Source organism: Hordeum vulgare, chromosome 5H, assembly GCF_904849725.1.
Source record: "Hordeum vulgare subsp. vulgare chromosome 5H, MorexV3_pseudomolecules_assembly, whole genome shotgun sequence".
In the NCBI taxonomy this organism is placed as follows: Eukaryota; Viridiplantae; Streptophyta; class Magnoliopsida; order Poales; family Poaceae; genus Hordeum; species Hordeum vulgare.
Window position 1 is genome coordinate 404,406,406 of NC_058522.1, and position 16,540 is coordinate 404,422,945.

The window sequence follows — 16,540 nt, forward strand, 5'->3', positions numbered from 1 at the left end:
CCTTCCTGGTGGGTTCAACTCCGAGGCCAGAGCTCAGTTCCGATGAAGATTATTCATGGTATTTATTGTACTTATTGTACTTCAGTTCATCAGTGCAAACAAGTTAGTGCCATCCCTGAAAAACCAAGAGTAAGAGGCACAATGTAATCTATTTCCAAGCGTTTCTTCTTGCAAAATTGTAGTACTGTGTTGCTGGTGACAATACGATGCATTTTACTACAGCAAGCTGAAGGCCGAGAAGATTTGAACTGACCAATAGTGCTGTCCAATCTATAGCAGCACTAGATGGATTTATATTGATACTGGTGTACTGATGGCTATAGCAAGAGAGCAAGCGATGTTAAATGTTGTACACCACACCACATGCCGTCAGATAACCGTGATCCTTGGTACAATGCTGGTATTGTACCCCCACCCCCCACTGTCCATCTTTGAGGTACAGTAAAAACAATTACATCCACAATCCAGATGCACTTTTTTTAACTATCTTAAGAAAACACAACTGTTTTATAACTGGTAAGCGGATGAACATTACTCATGGCCACCACCATGAGCAACCGCCTCTGTATTCTGCAGCAAAATAATTGACACACAAGAAAAGAGTGAAGCCTAAAGTATCACAGCTACCCCGCAGCTGCAGGCTGCCCTCTTTCCGTTCGCCTGCTAGCATGGAACCTGTGAGTTGCTGTTAGGACTGACTGGAACATTAGTAATGCGTACTACTACTGTCTACAGATGTGCCAGCTGCTCTCTTTCTTTCCCTGCAAACATATGACCTGAGAATCGTCTCGTGAAATGATGGCTACTCCCTCTGTAAGCATAAGCAGAGGAAGTAGTAGAAACTAGTGCTGCTGCTAAACTTGCGTGCTTCAGATTTGGGGTGTGTTTTAATATCCATTCCCCCGTTTCCCCCCCTTGCCGCGGCTGTTTGTTTCTGCAACTGGGTCTGTTGATCTGTCTGCAGATTTGAGGAAAGAGACGTCCTACTCTCCTCTCTGATCTTTAAAGCTCACCGGAGCCGGAGGACAAGGAAGGTCTGGCATGGTCACATCTCTCCATCATCATCACATGACACCTACCAACCTGATCAAGGCAGTCTTTGTCATGGTACGAATTATAGGGTAAATAGGTACGCCTCGTCAGTTCATCACTAGTTTCCTACAGGCCGTTTCACCTGCGCACGCGCGCGCACACACAAAGGGCATGTTTGGTTGTTTGCACTGTTTTTCCCCTTGCATATGTGGCTCATGCTTAGGCCAACTTCATCCTATCCGGATGTCCGTTTTGCCCGGATCCTGTCCGTTTGGAGTGGTCGATGGGGTCGTGTCCAGACCATTTCTGGGATGCGGTGGTCGTGCGTCCAACGCGCGGACGCATCATTGGCTGCATCTTGTCCGCCTCATTTTCAAACACAAGCATTCGAATAGCCACGGCCCATAGTTCATGCATGCGGCCCTAGATCACGCCGGCAACACAACCAACCTACATGTCCTCGCCGGCAACACAGCCAACGGCGAGCAACACAGCCAGCTGCCGGCAACACAGCCTGCCTCCAAAAAAGAATAGGTTTTTCACCATGCCAGCCTCTAAAAAAGAGAACGGCCACGACCGATCTGACGCCCTATTTCAGACCATCGGCGTCGAACATCTCTTTCTGCCAGGCCTCGAACTGCTCCTTGTCTTCTGTTCATCTTGCTCAAGTCCACGCTCATTATCGCCAGCGCCACCTCCTTTGCTTTGGTTGCGGCATTGGCGGCCTCGATGTCGAGCTGCCTCTACCTGGTCGCGGCGTTGGGGGCCTCGATGTCGAGCTGCCTCTGCGTGGTCGCCTCCTCGATGTCGAGCTGCCTCTGCCTTCGCCTTGGTGGCCGGGACGACGGCCAGGTCGCCGGAATTCGACGGAGGATCGGCCATGGCGGGAGGGTGGCGGGCGGAGGGTAGGGCGGGGCGCGGGAGGATTTGGGGGGAAATGAAATGGAATGGGGCGTGGGGGCGGGAAGGCCGTGCTGCTTTGTGCCACCGACGGGCGGGCCAGGGGAGGACAAGCGCGCGCATCCCGTCCGTCCGCGCGGCATCCGCGCGCTGTCCTTTTCACCTCAAAACCGGACGAAGTTTGGGTCGGGACTGGGTCGAAAGCGGATAGAAAGCGTACAAACGTCTGTTTACGCCCGCGTGCTGGGCCGCCTGGTGTGTCTGTTTTGCCCCAAACGGGCGCGGGCGGACATGATAGGGTCGCGCGCTGGAGTTGGCCTTAGAGCATCTCCAACAGTCGCGTTGTATAAGCGCCGCGTTGGAAAAAAACTCGTCTGTTGCGCATGCACAACCGCTTCGGGCGCTCGAGCAGAGGCGCAAAAAACAAGCACGCACGGGATAAAAGTTCAGCGCGCTGGCGAAACGGCATCGCGCGCCTCATATTTCGTGCGCCCGCTATCGCGCGCTAGACAATGACAACTCGCGCGCGTCGTCCATCCAGCACTGGATCCAGGCGTTTGCGTCGCCGTCCGCGCCACCCCATTTGCTTCGGCGACCCGTCGGCACTTCCCTGGCTTATCCCCGCGCCGCCGCTGCTTCCTCCGACTCCCTCTAGTCGCCGCCGCTCCTCGTGCGTGCCATTCCTCCGATGAAGAGCGCTCGGCCGCCCACTACCGCTCGGCGCTTGGCCGCCCACTACCGCTCGACGCTCACAACGTGTTCGACAAAACGCTTGCAAGGTATGTGTTGCTTCAACTTCAGATTTTTTACATGACTTTGGTGCATGTTTTTTTGTAGTTTCATAGACTAGTTTAAATTTAATATTGTAGATGAGTTGGTCATATGATTCTTCCGAAGAAGAATTTGATATTGAAGAGGAGGAGGACCTTGTAATGATCCTAGCTATGCATATCAATAAAAAAACCGAAGCACGGTGGTTCGGTTACCGGTCGGCAAATTTTTTGGAGGGATAAGATCGACGCCGACAACAGATTGATGAGGCACTATTTTGTGGATAATCTCATGTACCTCGATGTTGGAATTATGTCCTAGAGGCAATGATAAATAAGTTATTATTATAATTCATGTATCAAGATAATCCTTTATTATCCATGCTATAATTGTATTGACTGAAGTCTTAGATACATGTGTGGATACATAGACAACACACTGTCCCAAGCAAGCCTCTAGTTGGCTAGCCAGTTGATCAAGGATAGTCAAGGTCTTCTGACTATGTGCAAGGTGTTGTTGCTTGATAACTGGATCACATCATTGGATGAATCATGTGATGGACTAGACCCAAACTAATAAACGTAGCATGTTGATCGTGTCATTTTGTTGCTACTGTTTTCTGCGAGTCAAGTATTTATTCCTATGACCATGAGATCATATAACTCACTGGCACCAGAGGAATGCCTTGTGTGTATCAAACGTCACAATGTAACTGCGTGACTATAAAGATGCTCTACAGGTATCTCCGAAGGTGTCCGTTGAGTTAGTATGGATCAAAACTGGGATTTGTCACTCCGTGTGACGGAGAGGTATCTCGGGGCCCACTCGGTAATACAACATCACACACAAGCCTTGCAAGCAATGTGACTTAGTGTAAGTCACGGGATCTTGTATTACGGAACGAGTAAAGAGACTTGCCGGTAAACGAGATTGAAATAGGTATGCGGATACTGACGATCGAATCCCGGGCAAGTAACATACCGAAGGACAAAGGGAATGACATACGGGATTATATGAATCCTTGGCACTGAGGTTCAATCGATAATATCTTCGTAGAATATGTAGGATCCAACATGGGCATCTAGGTCCGCTATTGGATATTGACCGAGGAGTCCCTTGGGTCATGTCTACATAGTTCTCGAACCCGCAGGGTCTGCACACTTAAGGTTCGGCGTTGTTTTATGCGTATTTGAGTTATATGGTTGGTTACCGAATGTTGTTCGGAGTCCCGGATGAGATCACGGACGTCACGAGGGTTTCCGGAATGGTATGGAAACGAAGATTGATATATAGGATGACCTCATTTGATTACCGGAAAGTTTTTGGCATTTCCGGGAATGTACCGGGAGTGACGAATGGGTTCCGGATATTCACCGGGGGGGGGGGGGGGGGGCAGCCCACCCGGGGGAAGCCCATAGGCCTTAGGGGTGCCGCACCAGCACTTAGTGGGCTGGTGGGACAGCCCAAGAGGCCCTATGCGCAGCAGAAGAAAAAATCAAAGGAAAAAAAGGGGAAGTGGGAAGGTAGAGAACGACTCCACGTTCCAATCCTAGTTGGACTAGGATTGGAGGAGGACTCCTCCTCCCCCCCTTCGGCCGACCCCTTGGGGCTCTCTTGAGCCTCAAGGCAGGTCCCTCCCCCTCCCTCCTATATATACTGAGGTACTAGGGCTGATTTGAGACAACTTTGCCACGGCAGCCCGACCACATACCTCCACGGTTTTTCCTCTAGATCGTATTTCTGCGGAGCTCGGGTGGAGCCCTGCTGAGATAGATCACCACCAACCTCCGGAGCGCCGTCACGCTGACGGAGAACTGATCTACCTCCCCGTCTCTCTTGCTGGATCAAGAAGGCCGAGATCATCGTCGAGCTGTACGTGTGCTGAACGCGGAGGTGCCGTCCGTTCAGCACTAGATCGGAGCGGATCGTGGGACGGATCGCGGGACGGTTCGTGGGACGGTTCGCGGGGCGGATTGAGGGACGTGAGGACGTTCCACTACATCAATCGCGTTTCTTAACGCTTCCCGCTGTGCGATCTACAAGGGTACGTAGATCAGAAATCCCCTCTCGTAGATGGACATCACCATGATAGGTCTTCGTGCGCGTAGGAAAATTTTTGTTTCCCATGCGACGTTCCCCAACAGTGGCATCATGAGCTAGGTTCATGCATAGATGTCATCTCGAGTAGAACACAAAAGTTCTTATGGGCGGTGATGTGCGATTTGCTGCCCTCCTTAGTCTTTTCTTGATTCCGCGGTATTGTTGGATCAAAGCGGCTCGGACCGACATTACTCGTACGCTTACGAGAGACTGGTTTCATCGCTACGAGCAACCCCGTTGCTCAAAGATGACTGGCGAGTGTCGGTTTCTCCAACTTTATTTAAATCGGATTTGACCGAGGAGGTCCTTGGAGAGAGGTTAAATAGCAATTCATACATCTGCGTTGTGGTGTTTGCGTGAGTAAGATGCGATCCTACTAGATACCCATGGTCACCACGTAAAACATGCAACAACAATTAGAGGACGTCTAATTTGTTTTTGCACGGTATGCTTGTGATGTGATATGGCCGACGATGTGATGTGATATATTGATGTATGAGATGATCATGTTGTAATAGTTAATATCGACTTGCACGTCGATGGTACGGCAACCGGCAGGAGCCATAGGGTTGTCTTCAAACTAATGTTTGTGCTTGCAGATGCGTTTACTATATTGCTAGGACGTAGCTTTAGTAGTAAGTGCATGAGTAGCACGACAACCCCGATGGCGACACGTTGATGGAGATCATGGTGTGGCGCCGGTGACAAGAAGATCGTGCCGGTGCTTTGGTGATGGAGATAAGCACATGATGATGGCCATATCATGTCACTTATGAATTGCATGTGATGTTAATCCTTTTATGCACCTTATTTTGCTTAGAACGATGGTAGCATTATGAGGTGATCTCTCACTAAAATTTCAAGACGAAATTGTGTTCTCCCCGACTGTGCACAGTTGCTACAGTTTGTCGTTTCGAGACACCACGTGATGATCGGGTGTGATAGACACAACGTTCACATACAACGGGTGCAAAACAGTTGCACACGCGGAACACTCGGGTTAAGCTTGATGAGCCTAGCATGTGCAGACATGGCCTCGGAACACATGAGACCGAAAGGTCGATCATGAATCATATAGTTGATATGATTAGCATAGGGATGCTTACCACTGAAACTATCCTCAACTCACGTGATGATCGGAGTTGAGCTAGTGGAATTGGATCATGAACCACTCAAATGACTAGAGAGATGTACTTTTTGAGTGGGAGTTTAGCAAGTAATTTGATTAGTTAAACTTTAATTATCTTGAACATAGTCTAAGTCCACTTTGAAAATATTTGTGTTGTAGATCAATGGCTCACACGACAGTCACCCTGAATTTTAATATGTTCATAGAGAAAGCTAAGTTGAAAGATGATGGAAGCAACTTTGTAGACTGGACTCGTAATCTTAAGTTGCTCCTGCAAGCTGGGAAGAAGGATTATGTCCTTAATGCTGCGCTAGAAGATGAACCACCCGTCACGGCTGACCAAGATGCTAAGAACGCTTGGTTAGCACACAAGGAGGACTACTCAGTAGTTCAATGTGCAGTCCTGTATGGCTTAGAATCGGGACTTCAACGTCGCTTTGAGCATCATGGAGCATATGAGATGTTCTAGGAGTTGAAGTTTATCTTTCAGAAGAACGCCCGGATCGAGAGGTATGAGACCTCCGATAAATTCTATGCTTGCAAGATGGAGGAGAATTCGTCTGTCAGTGAACATGTGCTCAAAATGTCTGGGTACTCAAACCGTCTAGCTGAGCTGGGGATTGAACTCCCGCGAGAGGCTATCACTCACAGAATTCTTCAATCACTGTCACCATGCTATAAGGGCTTTGTGTTGAACTATAACATGCAAGGTATGAACAAGTCACCCAGCGAGTTATTCGCGATGCTGAAAGTCACAGAGTCGGAACTCCGTAAAGAGCATCAAGTGTTGATGGTGAATAAGACCACTAGTTTCAAGAGAAACGACAAAGGAAAGAAGGGTAATTCAAAGAAGAGCGGCAAGCCTGTTGCCAATCCGACAAAGAAACCCAAAGCTGGACCTAAGCCTGAAACGGAGTGCTATTATTGCAAGGGTATGGGTCACTAGAAGCGCAACTGCCCCAAGTATCTGGCTGATAAGAAGGCGGCCAAGGAAAAATCAGGTATATTCGATATACATGTTATTGATGTGTACTTAACCAGCTCTCGTAGTAGTGCCTGGGTATTCGATACCGGTTATGTTGCTCATATTTGCAACTTGAAACAGGAACTGCGGAATAAGCGAAGGCTGGCGAAGGATGAAGTGACAATACGCGTGGGAAATGGTTCCAAGGTTGATGCAATCGCCGTGAGCACAGTTTCACTTCAGTTACCATCAGGATTAGTTATGAACTTGAATAAATGTTATTTAGTGCATGCGTTAAGCATGAACATTATATCCGGATCATGTTTATTGCAAGACGGTTACTCGTTTAAGTCAAAGAATAATGGTTGTTCTATTTCTATGAGTAATATCTTTTATGGTCATGCACCCAATGTGAGAGGATTGTTCATATTGAATCTTGATATTGATAATACACATATACATAACATTGAGACCAAAAGAGTTAGAGTTAACAATGATAGCGCCATGTTTTTATGGCACTGTCACTTAGGTCATATTGGTGTAAAGTGCATGAAGAAACTCCATATCGATGGACTTTTGGGGTCACTTGACTTTGATTCACTTGACACGTGCGAACCATGCCCCATGGGCAAGATGACTAATACTCCGTTCTTCGGAACAATGGAGCGTGCAAGTGACTTGTTGGAAATCATACATACCGATGTGTGTGGTCCGATGAGTGTGGAGGCACGCGGCGGATATCGTTATTTTCTCACCTTCACTGACGATTTGAGTAGATATGGTTATGTCTACTTGATGAAGCACAAGTCCGAAACATTTGAAAAGTTCAAGTAATTTCAGAGTGAAGTCGAAAATCATCGTAACAAGAAGATCAAGTTCCTACGGTCTGATCGTGGGGGTGAATATCTGAATTTTGAGTTTGGTGCTCACTTAAGACAATGTGGAATTGTTTCACAGTTGACACCGCCTGGAACACCACAGCATAATGGTGTGTCCGAACGTCATAATCGTACTTTATTAGAGGTGGTGCGATCTATGATGTCTCTTACCGATTTGTCGTTATCGTTTTGGGGTTATGCATTAGAAACAGCTGCATTCACTTTAAATAGGGCACCATCGAAATCCGTTGAGACGACACCATATCAGCTGTGGTATGGCAAAACACCAAAGTTGTCGTTTCTTAAAGTTTGGGGATGTGATGCTTATGTCAAAAAGCTTCAGCCTGAAAAGCTGGAACCCAAAGCGGAAAAGTGCGTCTTCATAGGTTACCCAAAAAAGACAGTTGGGTATACCTTCTATCTCAAATCCGAGGGCAAAGTGTTTCTTCTAAGAACGGAGCTTTTCTCGAGAAGGAGTTTCTCTCGAGAGAATTGAGTGGGAGGAAGATAGAACTTGATGATGTTGTCGAACCTCTCATCCCTCTGGATGGTGGCACGGGGCAAGGGGAAACTCGTGTCGTTGCGACACCGGTTGAGGAGGAAGTTAATGATGATGATCATGAAACTCCGGATCAAGTTCCTATCGAACCTCGCAGGTCGACGAGACTGCGTACTACTCTAGAGTGGTACGGTAATCCCGTCTTATCAATTATGTTGTTGGAAAACAATGAGCCTGCGAATTATGAAGAAGCAATGGTGGGCCCGAATTCCAGCAAATGGCTGGAGGCCATGAAGTCCGAGATAGGATCTATGTATGAAAACAAAGTGTGGACTTTGGAAGTACTACTTGAAGGCCACAAGTCTATTCAGAACAAATGGATGTTTAAGAAGAAGACGGACGCTGACGGTAATGTGACCGTTTATAAAGCTCGACTTGTGGCAAAGGGTTTTTCACAAGTTCAAGGAATTGACTATGATGAGACATTCTCACCCGTAGCGATGCTTAAGTCCGTCAGAATCATGTTAGCAATAGCTTCATTTTCGATTATGAAATCTGGCAGATGGATGTCAAAACGGCGTTCCTTAACAGGTTTTTTAAGGAAGAGTTGTATATGACACAACCCGAAGGTTTTGTCGATCCTAAAAATGCTAACAAAGTGTGCAAGCTCCAGTGATCCATTTATGGACTGGTGCAAGCATCTCGGAGTTGGAATAAACGCTTTGATGAGGTGATCAAATCATTTGGGTTTATACAGGTGGTTGGAGAATCATGTATTTACAAGAAAGTGAGTGGGAGCTCTGTGGCGTTCCTAATACTATATGTGGATGCCATATTACTGATTCGAAACGGCGTGGAGTTTTTGGAGAGCATAAAGGATTACTTGAATAAAAGTTTCTCTATGAAGGACCTAGGAGAAGCTGCTTACATTCTAGGCATAAAGATCTATAGGGATAGATCAAAACGCCTGATAGGACTTTCTCAAAGCACGTACCTTGATAAGGTTTTGAAGAGGTTCAAAATAGAACAGTCCAAGAAGGGGTTCTTGCCAGTTTTACAAGGTACGAGATTGAGTAAGACTCAGTGCCCAACAACTGATAAAGATAGAGAGCATATGAGTTCCGTCCCCTATGCTTCAGCCATAGGTTCTATCATGTATGCAATGTTGTGCACTAGACCGGACGTTAGCCTGGCCATAAGTATGGCAGGCAGGTTCCAGAGTAATACAGGAGTGGATCACTAGACGGCGGTCAAGAATATCCTGAAGTACCTGAAAAGGACTAAAGAGATGTTTCTCGCATATGGAGGTGACAAAGAGCTCGCCGTAAAAGGTTACGTCGATGCAAGCTTTGACACAGATCCAGGCGACTCTAAGTCGCAGACCGGATACATATTTATTCTTAATGGGTGCGATAAGCTGGTGCAGTTCCAAGCAAAGCGTCGTAGCTGATTCTACATGTGAAGCAGAGTACATGGCTGCCTCGGAGGCAGCTAAAGAGGGTGTCTAGATGGAGCAGTTCATGACAGATCTTGGAGTGGTGCCGAGCGCACTGAATCCAATAACCCTGTTTTGTGACAACACGGGTGCCATTGCCTTACAAAAGGAACCACGGTTTCACAAGAAGACCAGACACATCAAATGATGCTTCAACCTCATCCGCGACTACGTCGAGGAGGGGGACGTAAATATTTGCAAAGTGCACCCGGATCTGAATGTGGCAGACCCGCTGACTAAACCTCTTCCACGGGCAAAGCATGATCAACACCAGAACTGTATGAGTGTTAGATTTATTACAATGTAATTCGCATGACGATGTGAGGACTAGATTATTGACTCTAGTGCAAGTGGGAGACTATTGGAATTATGCCCTAGAGGCACTGATAAATAAGTTATTATTATAATTCCTGTATCAAGATAATCATTTATTATCCATGCTATAATTGTATTGAATGAAGTCTTAGATACATGTGTGGATACATAGACAAAACACTGTCCCTAGCAAGCCTGTAGTTGGCTAGCCAGTTGATCAAGGATAGTCAAGGTCTTCTGACTATGTGCAAGGTGTTGTTGCTTGATAACTGGATCACATCATTGGGTGAATCATGTGATGGACTAGACCCAAACTAATAAACGTAGCATGTTGATTGTGTCATTTTGTTGCTACTGTTTTCTGCGAGTCAAGTATTTATTCCTATGACCATGAGATCATATAACTCACTGGCACCGGAGGAATGCCTTGTGTGTATCAAACGTCACAACGTAACTGGGTGACTATAAAGATGCTCTACAGGTATCTCCGAAGGTGTCCGTTGAGTTACTATGGATAAAGACTGGGATTTGTCACTCCGTGTGACGGAGAGGTATCTCGGGGCCCACTCGGTAATACAACATCACACACAAGCCTTTCAAGAAATGTGACTTAGTGTAAGTCACGGGATCTTGTATTACGGAACGAGTAAAGAGACTTGCCGGTAAACGAGATTGAAATAGGTATGCGGATACTGACGATCGAATCTTGGGCAAGTAACATACCAAAGGACAAAGGGAATGACATACGGGATTATATGAATCCTTGGCACTGAGGTTCAATCGATAATATCTTCGTAGAATATGTAGGATCCAACATGGGCATCTAGGTCCGCTATTGGATATTGACCGAGGAGTCCCTCGGGTCATGTCTACATAGTTCTTGAACCCGCAGGGTCTGCACACTTAAGGTTCGGCGTTGTTTTATGCGTATTTGAGTTATATGGTTGGTTACTGAATGTTGTTAGGAGTCCCGGATGAGATCAGGATGTCACGAGGGTTTCCGGAATGGTCCGGAAACGAAGATTGATATATAGGATGACCTCATTTTATTACCGGAAAGTTTTCGGCATTTCCGAGAATGTACCGGGAGTGACGTATGGGTTCCGGATGTTCCCCGGGGGGGCAGCCCACCCGGGGGAATCCCATAGGCCTTAGGGGTGCCGCACCAGCCCTTAGTGGTCTGGTGGGACAGCCCAAGAGGTCCTATGCGCAGGAGAAGAAAAAATCAAAGGAAAAAGAAAAAAAGGGAAGTGGGAAGGTAGAGAAGGACTCCACCTTCCAATCCTAGTTGGACTAGGATTGGAGGAGGACTCCTCCTCCCCCCCTTCGGCCGACCCCTTAGGGCTCTCTTGAGCCTCAAGGCAGGTCCCTCCCCCTCCCTCCTATATATACTGAGGTATTAGGGCTGATTTGAGACAACTTTGCCACGGCAGCCCGACCACATACCTCCACGGTTTTTTCCTCTAGATCGTATTTCTGCGGAGCTCGGGTGGAGCCCTGCTGAGATAGATCACCACCAACCTCCGGAGCGCCATCATGCTGCCGTAGAACTCATCTACCTCTCCGTCTCTCTTGTTGGATCAAGAAGGCCGAGATCATCGTCGAGCTGTACGTGTGCTGAACGCGGAGGTGTCGTCCATTCGGCACTAGATCGGAGCGGATCGTGGGATGGATCGCGGGACAGTTCGTGGGACGGTTCACGGGGCGGATCGAGGGACGTGAGGACGTTCCACTACATCAACCGCGTTTCTTAATGCTTCCTGCTGTGCGATCTACAAGGGTACGTAGATTGGAAATCCCCTCTCGTAGATGGACATAACCATGATAGGTCTTCGTGCGCGTAGGAACATTTTTGTTTCCCATGCGACGTTCCCCAACACTCGAGTTGTACTTCCAACGTCGGTTTAGGATGAGCACTGAGTTGTTCCGACGCATTGCAAAGAAACTGGTGAGCCATGATCGGTTTTTTCAACAGAGGCGGAATGTCGCCGGAGAACTCGGGCATACCACCTTTCAAAAGGTGACAGGCGCTTTGCATATGTTGGCATACGGTACTCTGGCTTATCTAGTTGATGACCACTTAGGCCATGAGTGAGAGTCAGACCATCATGTGTGTCAAGCACTTCAGAGTCAGAATTGTGCAATTGTTTGCCCTGAAGTATTTCAGATCTCCCAATGGTGAAGACGTCGCAAGGCTATTGGAGATGAACAAAGCTCGTGGGGTCCCAGGTATGCTTGGCTCAATAGATTGCATCCACTAGAGTTGGAAGAACTGTCCTAAGGCATGACATGGGCAATTCCACGGCCTGAAAAAGGGTTCCACTATAATCCTTGAAGCGGTGGCCGATCAAGAGAGTTGGATTTGTCATGCTTTTTTTGGAATGACTGGATCTTTGAATGACATCAACCTTGTTAATCGGTCACCACCAGACCTGGCCAAACGGGCCAGGATAAACAGGCCGTTCCGCCAGCCCGCCACGATGGCACAACACGGGCCCGGCCCGGCACGATTTAAACAGGTCATGCCAGGCACGCGTCACGCCTCGGGCCGTGCCTGGGCCTGAGGGCTGGGCACGCGGGCCGGCACGACACGGCTCGTTTATTTTTTTACTTATTTGTATATATATACATGATAAAAAAATAACCTAATAGGCCAAAATCGGCCCAAAACACATCCCAATATATTAAAATCGGCCCAAAAAACAGCCTAACAGGCCAAAATCATCCCAAATAATAGCCTAAAAAAACTAACAGGCTAGCGGCCCTGGCGTGCCTATGGGCTGGCCCGTATAGCCTCCGTGTTGTGCCTGGGCCGGGAGGCTACGCCGGTGGGCCGGCACGGCATGGTCCGACTAATAATCGGGCCCAGGCGTGTTGTGCCGTGCATGGCACGATTATGGCGGGCCGGGCCGGGCCGGCCCGTTTGGCCACGTCTGGTCACCACTCATGAATAAGATTGCAAATGATGAACTACCACCGGTGGAGTTTGTACAAAATGGCCATACATATAACCGTGACTACTATCTTATGGATGGCATCTATCCAAAGTGGCAAACATTTGTGAAGTCATTGAAAAATCAAAAGGTAAGAAAAATCTAGATTTCCACAATGATTAGGCGGCGGCTCGGAAATATGTGGAGAAAGCTTTTGAGATTTTGCAAGCCCAATTTCTTATTATGAGAGGACCGTCTAGATTTTGGGATCAAAAGATGCTTTGGTACATCATGCACGCTTATGTGATCATGCATAACATGATCATCGAGAATGAGCATGGCCAAGATTTAGACTACTCTCACTATGAGCTCTTGGGACATCCCTGCGAGTGCGTCATCGAGCTGCGAGGGTGGCCTGATTTGTTGCCTCCTATCTGTTGGGGAACGTCGCATGGGAAACAAAAATTTTCCTACGCGCACGAAGACCTATCATGGTGATGTCCATCTACGAGAGGGGATGGGTGATCTACGTACCCTTGTAGATCGTACAGCAGAAGTGATTAGAGATCGCGGTTGATGTAGTGGAATGTCCTCACGTCCCTCGATCCGCCCCGCGAACAATCCCGCGATCAGTCCCACGATCTAGTACCGAACGGACGGCACCTCTGCGTTCAGCACACGTACAGCTCGACGATGATCTCGGCCTTCTTGATCCAGCAAGAGAGACGGAGAGGTAGAAGAGTTCTCCGGCAGCGTGACGGCGCTCCGGAGGTTGGTGATGATCTTGTCTCAGCAGGGCTCCGCCCGAGCTCCGCGGAAACACGATCTAGAGGAAAAACTATGGAGGTATGTGGTCGGGCAGCCGTGAGAAAGTCGTCTCAAATCTGCCCTAAAAGCCCCATATATATAGGAGGAGGGAGGGGGACCTTGCCTTGGGGTCCAAGGGAACCCCAAGGGGTCGGCCGAGCCAGGGGGGAGGACTCTCCCCCCCCCCAAACCGAGTCCTACTTGGTTTGGTGGGAGGGAGTCCTTCCCCCTTCCCACTTCTTCCTCTTTTTTTTTCTTTCCTTTGATTTTTCTTCCTTGGCGCATAGGACTTGGTGGGCTGTCCCACCAGCCCACTAAGGGCTGGTGTGACCCCCACAAATACCTATGGGCTTCCCCGGAGTGGGTTGCCCCCTTCCGGTGAACTCCCGGAACCCATTCGTCATTCCCGGTACATTCCCGGCAACTCCGAAAACCTTCCGGTAATCAAATGAGGTCATCCTATATATCAATCTTCGTTTCCGGACCATTCCGGAAACCCTCGTGACGTCCGTGATCTCATCCGGGACTCCGAATAACATTCGGTAACCAACCATATAACTCAAATACGCATAAAACAACGTCGAACCTTAAGTGTGCAGACCCTGCGGGTTCGAGAACTATGTAGACATGACCCGAGAGACTCCTCGGTCAATATCCAATAGCGGGACCTGGATGCCCATATTGGATCCTACATATTCTACGAAGATCTTATCGTTTGAACCTCAGTGCCAAGGATTCGTATAATCCCGTATGTCATTCCCTTTGTCCTTCGGTATGTTACTTGCCCGAGATTCGATCGTCAGTATCCGCATACCTATTTCAATCTCGTTTACCGGCAAGTCTCTTTACTCGTTCCGTAATACAAGATCCCGCAACTTACACTAAGTTACATTGCTTGCAAGGCTTATGTGTGATGTTGTATTACCGAGTGGGCCCCGAGATACCTTTCCGTCACACGGAGTGACAAATCCCAGTCTTGATCCATACTAACTCAACTAACACCTTCGGAGATACCTGTAGAGCATCTTTATAGTCACCCAGTTACGTTGCGACGTTTGATACACATAAAGCATTCCTCCGGTGTCAGTGAGTTATATGATCTCATGGTCATAGGAATAAATACTTGACACGCAGAAAACAGTAGCAACAAAATGACACGATCAACATGCTACGTCTATTAGTTTGGGTCTAGTCCATCACGTGATTCTCCCAATGACGTGATCCAGTTATCAAGCAACAACACCTTGTTCATAATCAGAAGACACTGACTATCATCGATCAACTGGCTAGCCAACTAGAGGCATGCTAGGGACGGTGTTTTGTCTATGTATCCACACATGTAAATGAGTCTTCATTCAATACAATTATAGCATGGATAATAAACTATTACCTTGATACAGGAATTATAATAATAACTATACATTTATTATTGCCTCTAGGGCATAATTCCAACAGTCTCCCACTTGCACTAGAGTCAATAATCTAGCCCTCACATCACCATGTGAATTACATTGTAATAAATCTAACACCCATACAGTTCTGGTGTCGATCATGCTTTGGCCGTGGAAGAGGTTTAGTCAGTGGGTCTGCTACATTCAGATCTGTGTGCACTTTGCATATATTTACGTCCTCCTCCTCGACGTAGTCGCGGATGAGGTTGAAGCGTCGTTTGATGTGTCTGGTCTTCTTGTGAAACCTTGGTTCCTTTGCTAAGGCAATGGCACCAGTGTTGTCACAGAACAAGGTTATTGGATCCAGTGCACTCGGCACCACTCCAAGATCCGTCATGAACTGCTTCATCCAGACACCTTCCTTAGCCGCCTCCGAGGCAGCCATGTACTCCGCTTCACATGTAGAATCTGCTACGACGCTTTGCTTGGAACTGCACCAGCTTACTGCACGCCCATTAAGAATAAATACGTATCCGGTTTTCGACTTGGAGTCGTCCGGATCTGTGTCAAAGCTTGCGTCGACGTAACCTTTTACGGCGAGCTCTTCGTCACCTCCATACACGAGAAACATCTCCTTAGTCCTTTTCAGGTACTTTAGGATATTCTTGACCGCTGTCCAGTGATCCACTCCTGGATTACTCTAGAACCTGCCTGCCATACTTATGGCCAGGCTAACATCCGGTCTAGTGCACAGCATCGCATACATGATAGAGCCTATGGCTGAAGCATAGGGGACGGAGCGCATATGCTCTCTATCTTCATCAGTTGCTGGGCACTGTGTCTTACTCAATCTTGTACCTTGTAACACTGGCAAGAACCCTTTCTTGGACTGTTCCATTTTGAACCTCTTCAAAACTTTATCAAGGTATGTGCTTTGTGAAAGTCCTATCAGGCGTTTTGATCTATCCCTATAGACCTTAATGCCTAGAATGTAAGCAGCTTCTCCTAGGTCCTTCATAGAGAAACTTTTATTCAAGTAACCTTTTATGCTCTCCAAAAGCTCTACGTTGTTTCCAATCAGTAATATGTCATCCACATATAATATTAGAAACGCCACAGAGCTCCCACTCACTTTCTTGTAAATACAAGATTCTCCAACCACTTGTATAAACCCAAATGCTTTGATCACCTCATCAAAGCGTTTGTTCCAACTCCGAGATGCTTGCACCAGTCCATAAATGGATCGCTGGAGCTTGCACACCTTGTCAGCATTTTTAGGATCGACAAAACCTTCGGGTTGCATCATATACAACTCTTCCTTAAGGA